Genomic DNA, 6987 nt, shown 5'->3' with positions numbered 1-6987 from the left:
CCTGTTGGCCCTTCCCTCTAGTATCAACAGCCTTGGGCCTCTTGCCCGAACCCTCTACACTCAGCACATAATATGGCTTCCTATTCTTCTCCATCTCAATCTCCAGATCAATATATATATATATATATATATATATATATATATATATATATATATATATATATATCTCTCTCTCTCTCTCTCTCTCTCCAGCCCTCGCTTTCATATCCTCAAGCCTCCTGCAGCTAGATCGGCTCACAAACTGCCGAATATCACTCCTCATCATCTCATGATACCTCGCCTTCTTCATCTCCTCATCCGCCACATACTGCGAAACCAACAGTGCCATCTCACCAAACATCACGGTGATCTCAGCCACCGTCTCAATAGTCTGGAGGAGATCTTGAAACTCTCACGCCAACTGTTGCACCTCAATCACTGGTGCAAACTGAACCCTGAATCTCGTCGTAAAATCATCCCATGTCATTGTATCAGCAACCTCATCACCAACTGCGCACCCAACCTCCTCCCACCAATCTCGTGCCCTGTCCTTTAGAAGATAGGATGCAATTCTGACCTTTGCCCCTTCAGGATAACTGTTGGTGCGGAAGACATTAGCAACATCTGCTAACCACCTCTTGCTCACTATCGGGTCCTTCCCCCATGATAGTCTAGAGCTCCACATGCCCGAAACTCCTTGAAGGTCAAGGAATGCGCCCCAATCAAGGCCACCATCTCAGAATGGAAAGAGATCAACCGTTCTTCCAACAGCTCCATAATACCCTCCTTGATCGTACCGAAGATCACATGAGTCTGATCGGGTATGATACGCATAATCTTAGACGAAATGAACTCCCTCCTCTGATCATCCAACAGCCCGGCTACAGAACCTGAGCCCAAGCCCTCCCCAGCACCAGAAATGCCAACCGATCTGCCTCGCAAAATCACCATACTGAAAATAGACCATATAAACCATCAGAATATGCATCAAAATATACCGAGGGATCACAAAACTCTACAAGCTTCATGGTTTCATCGCAACTCTCCTCGACTCGAGTATGGATCCTTTGCTTCCAGTAGTACGGGCCCATACTACCTTCCACATCTATCTGTAATTTCCTCAAGGATTGCCTTGAATCCGCCAAGTCACTTTATATCCATACAATTAACTGTTGGGTTTTGAGCATTCTAACACTCCTATGGTGTACATGCAACCCTATAAACCTTGGATCTATGTTTTCTCTATTATACATGCAAATATTAAATATTCCAAGGTTTCATCCTAACTAGCATATTATGAAGCACCTATACTACAAAGTTCTAGTTAGATGACATACCTTTTGATGTAGCTTGATGTCTTCAAGCTTTAAGAGCTTAGCCCCAATAGTGTGGAAGCCTCAAATGGAATCACAAATCACCAAAACACTTTGGAAGAACTTGAGAATATGTATGCACACTAAAATCGGCCCACTCTTATTTTCACACACGTGTGCCAATTTTGTGAGCCAAGGACCCCTTTATATATTATGGAGGATTAGGGTTACATCCATGTAAACCCTAATACCCATGACCTTTCATTTACATAGGATCCATGGGTTAAAAGTTCCATGGACCATCCATGAAAGCTTAGCCCAACCTAAATGAACTTGGCCCATTCCATATATATAAGAGTCCATATTTAATTAGTTCTTTTTGATCACTTAATTAATTCTAAATTAATTCTTGATCAATACTAATTAAATAATATGATTCCATATTAATATATTAGAAATTATAATATATTAATATAAATCATAAATATACTATTCTCAAAAGACTATCCATATAAATTGTGCCGGTGAAGTGCAACCCAAATGGACCATGCCGGGTCGGGTCAAGTACATACCAAATATAGTTAGGGACTTAGACATTAATCCAACATTAACCCTCATCAAGATAAGGCTCCCAACACTAAATCTCTTCCTAGGTTTTTCTAGGGCAAAATCCACACCACTCTCCGCCATTAGCTGCAGAAGGAACTCCCAATAACTTCTTCTAACTAGCTCATGAATACAATTACATATCACCAAAACCAGATAATTCTTCGAATAAAAGGTCTCACACTACAACGTTTGTACTCAAACAAGAGCTGTGCAATAGAGTTAAAACCTAACCTTTTAAAATTATCTAGTCTCAGTAATATGTAACCTAACATATTCACTTACTAGTTAGCTGAAACTAGTGAGAACTCCTAAAGAGCACAAAGCAGGCAACATTCGAGCATCGAGTAACCAAAACCAAGCATAACCTAATCAGTCCATCCTATGACTAACTGATCAGTACTAGCATGCAAGCTACAAGCTCATACAAAAGGCATATAAAAGCATCTGTCCTAACATTCTATCAGGCAAATACAGAGCAAATCCTTAGACCTAAGTAGCATGCGATTCACAGATTCACAATTGAAACCATAGCAGATAACATGTATGGGTATATTGGGAAAACTTACTCGAGCTCGGTCGATTACATGCATCACACCCTTTCTTGTATTAGAAAACCCATTTCTTTAAAACCTTTGTTTTTGAATTTTTTTTTTACCAAATCCTCAGTTTGAGTTCAAACACACCCGTGAGTATGTCCGAATCCCTCAAACTAAGGCTTTGATACCAACTTGTAATGTGCCAAAAATAAGACCCAAAAATTTCATTTTTCATTTATTAAAACATTATCCCAAAACATAAACATAATTCTCAAAAAGATCAATTGTATCAAAACATCATAAATTATCAGAGTTATCATGAAAATTCGGAACTATATCGTGTGTGCACTACAATCATCCCGAGCTCTTCCTTTTTGCACCAGAAGTACCTGAAACATAAACTGAAAACCGTAAGCACGAATCTTAGTGTGTTTCCCCGAAATACCACATACCACACATATCAAACACATAATGGGCTCCACCCTATTAGTGTAATGCCCCCACCCCAACTTGCATGACGGCCCCGCCCACTGAGTATTACGAGCCTCGCCCTAACTTGCATAACGGGCCCTGCCCTGACTCTCACAACGGGCCCCGCCCAACATACAAACATACAAGAAAAACAAGTAATGGAATACATATTACCCATTGGGCCCCACCCACTGAGCATACATACACATGCAAGAGTCACACAGACATCTAGCACCCTAACATAACAAACCATGAGTTGGCATTGGTGCCTTCGACCCGCTAAGCATAGTGAGGAAGACTCACCTCGAACTGCTGAATCACACTGATAAATCTCTGGTTGCTGGTCCAACAAATCCCCAAGCTATCAATACAACTAACATCCAATTAAAAATTGGATTCCAATCCATAACTATCAGTCTAAATTAGGGTAAAAAGACCATTTTACCCTTTACCTAGCTTGGTCCAAGACTAAGGCCCAACCAACTTCCCAAGAAGGACCAATTCCAAAATGGTCACTCCAAAGCCTAGATATATGGCCCAAATTTCCAAATTGGGCCCAAGTCCCTTTGTGGGCCTTCATCCAAGTGAACCCAAAATAAAACATCAATCCAACTAAAACCTGATGGCCCAACAAGGCCCTAATCACCTAAGTCCAAACATGGCCCAAAACCGAGAGCCCAAGATTCCGAAGCCCATCTACTGAGTACGTGGGGCGTACTCAGCTCGTACGCTTAACATACTCGCTTTTACCAGCTTGTACACACAACGTACTCCCCAGCTTGGCCAACTTCCATTATTCAACTCTTAATCGATTAAGACTTCAACCAACACTCATATCTGACTTCCTTAAGGTGGTTTATCACGTAAAGTTGGCAACTTTACGTGCATGCATGACTTAATGAGGCTCTTAGACGTCAAAAGAGCTTAAAAATGACTTAACACATGCATGAGTCAATAAATACCATAAAGATTACATTTTTATGCTTAAGGGACCCTTAAAACATCCATATCTAGAAGGTTTAGCTTCTAAAACGGCCTTAGCTCATCATGACCAACCAAAAGGGACCAAAATGACCATAAACAAGCTAAAGAGTAGATCAATGCAAAGAGTAGACAAGGTAATGACTTTATACCTCAAAATTCACCAAATGATGGAGCTAAATCTGGATCTCTAAGCTCTCCTCCAAGGAACGAGTCTTCAAACTTCTTCTTCTACCATTTCAAGATGCATAAAACCCACCAAAGTTCAAAACAAGAGCACAAGAGCACCACACAAGGCAAAGGGACGAATTAGGGTTTTCAATGGGTGGAGAATGGTCTAAAATGTCCAGGAGGAAGGTTAATAAATCTTAAATAAGGCACAAACCTTAAAAATCAGGGTTTGCCCCTGGCCAGCGTGCGCCCAACGTAACCCACGTACGCCCAACGTAACCCTCGTACGCCCAACGTACGTGGTCGATGCGCACGTGCATATCTCTGCTAATACGCCAAGCGTACTCTGTGGTACGCCCTACGTACAAGCTACAAGGATGAAAAGTGCAATGCTTTAAATAAAGAGGGTTAAATATAAACATACCCAATCCAAGTGTTTCATTTATTGAGAGTGGAAAATAGCTTAATGGGTAACTTTGTCTAATTAGTGCTGATGATAAATCATGTTTTCTGTTGATGGCTCACAATTTGTTAATAAGTAGCTAGTTCAAAAACTTTTAATTATAACATAAAATTTTCTTTCTTTCTTTATTTTTATTCTGGAACTAATTCAAACATAATATTCGTGCAGACAATGGAAAAAACCTTGGTTTGAGCTATAACGAGAGAAATGACATTAGAAGAGTTCTGCACTAGACAAAACACTAAAATTATGCAATTTAATTGTATGACAATGTACTACCAGATTATATAGTTAAGGAAAGACCCTTAATATCAATGTATTACATTTATTTAGCATTAGAATGGTTATTTATTTGAAACATTATATACCGTGAAATGGATTGTTTTTTATATGATATGTTATTTTTATATTATGATACATTAACTGTAATATTATTTGAAAATTAGTACATCTATAATTTCTTTTTAAAACCTTATAATTACGACACGCAAAAATGTGTGTCGTCTTCCTTTAGGACAGGGGCTTCCTTGACACAAATGCGTGCCATGAGTGTGTGTCGTAAATGCGCATCGTAATGTTACCACACACAAGTGCATGTCGTCTTACTTTATGACAGGGCATTCCTTGACACCAATTGTGTGTCATCTGTACCTTTTTTTAACACACAATGCATGTCATTAAAGAGTATTTTTCTAGTAGTGATTTATTGTATGAAATAGATTTTTTTTATATAATGTATTTTATGTTATGTTATTTGACGTTAATTGTCATTTAATTTGAAAATTAGTAAATCTATTTTATATATATATATATATATATATATATATATATATATATATATATATATATATATATATATATATATATATATATATATTAAAAAATATATATTTTTAAAACATTTAAAACTATGACACACAATGTGTGTTGTAAATGCGCGTCATAAGGTTACGACACGCAAATGCATGTCGTCTTCCATTATGATAGGGGCTTCCTTGATAAACATTGCGTGACATCTATGCGCGTCATAAAGTTACGACACACAAATGCGTGTCGTCTTCCTTTATGACAGGGCCTTCCTTGACACACATTTGCTTGTTGTCTGTGGGTTTTATGACACGCAATGCGTGTCATTAAAGGGTGTTTTTTTAGCAGTGATTAGCTTTAAAAAGGAGGACGTATTCAAAAGTTTTAATTTTTGTTGGAAAAGAATTATGGTGTTACAAGTTGGTATCAGAGCTTTAGTTTAAGGGATGCAAACGTACAATTGAGTGTGCTTGTCTTAAACCGAAACTCAAAGTTTTTAAGAAAAACATTTTAGAAAACTAAAAAGGAAAAAGTAATGTGCGACGAGCAGTCAACCGACGTTCAACTGAGGTAATCTCATAAGTATTATTTGTATAAAATTCATGCTAGAAAAGTATATATATATATATATATATATATATATATATATATATATATATATATATATAGAGAGAGAGAGAGAGAGATAGATAGATTCAAGTATTCTAAGTAAGTACTGTGTGGATGTAGGAATGATTGTGGACCAATCAATTTTTAAGAAATATTAAATAATTAATAAATTGCTTAAAGGGTATAATAGTACTCTTGAACCAATTTAATTTTAGTAAATATTGAAAACATTTAATATCCCCTTTAAATTAGGGAATTTAGTTTAAAACCCTACAATACATCTGCATCGACACAATATCCGTCTCATCCCTAACTATCATCTCGCTAATCATCAGAGATTCTTCATGTTAGAGTCGTGATGTAATCTTAGGATTAAATGATCGACCTTAGTTCTCAAATCCAGTGCTCAAACGATCGACCTTGCCACCACTCCGCCACCAGCAGCAGGTCACCGCCTCCACCAACGCCTCCTAGTTCAATCGAGATCAACAAGAATATGGATTTCCTTTTATTATGATGTTGCCAAGGTCGAGAAAGGCTTCAACGATTCTAATAAAATTTGATTATCCTACTGATCTAGGTTTAGCTCATCCCTTCCCGATTTCTACTCCTCTACCAATCGTCGACTTTTTGGTGTCGTTTGTATCCTCCCTGTCGCAACAAGGCAACAAAGCAGACCCCTATCCCCCACCATCATCGCTCTATCGAGGAGCCCCACGCCTCCACTCCTACCCAAATGAAAACATGGTATTTACTTTTAGATTTTTTTTATAGGGACAATCACCATTGTCAACTATATAAAGGATTATGGTAGGCTCGTTGTTATCGTCGGTGTCATTGATCAAAACAAGGTAATTACATTTTGTGTTGATTTTCTACCTATGACTATGATATATTTGCTCTGATTCGATGTTATTACGTGTTGATACCCTATTGTTGGGCGATGTATTTGAACATGTAAATATGATCTTCTTTATTCAAAACAAGATAAGATTAGGTATTTTTTTCGTTGTACTTGCTGATTGGATTTAAAACGAATGAAGTCTTG

This window comes from Lactuca virosa, chromosome 4 (genome assembly GCF_052849685.1).
Source record: "Lactuca virosa cultivar CGN04683 chromosome 4, Lactuca_virosa_CGN04683_v6, whole genome shotgun sequence".
NCBI classification, from domain to species: Eukaryota; Viridiplantae; Streptophyta; class Magnoliopsida; order Asterales; family Asteraceae; genus Lactuca; species Lactuca virosa.
The sequence above is the reverse complement of the archived record's forward strand: the minus strand, read 5'-3'. Positions refer to the sequence as shown.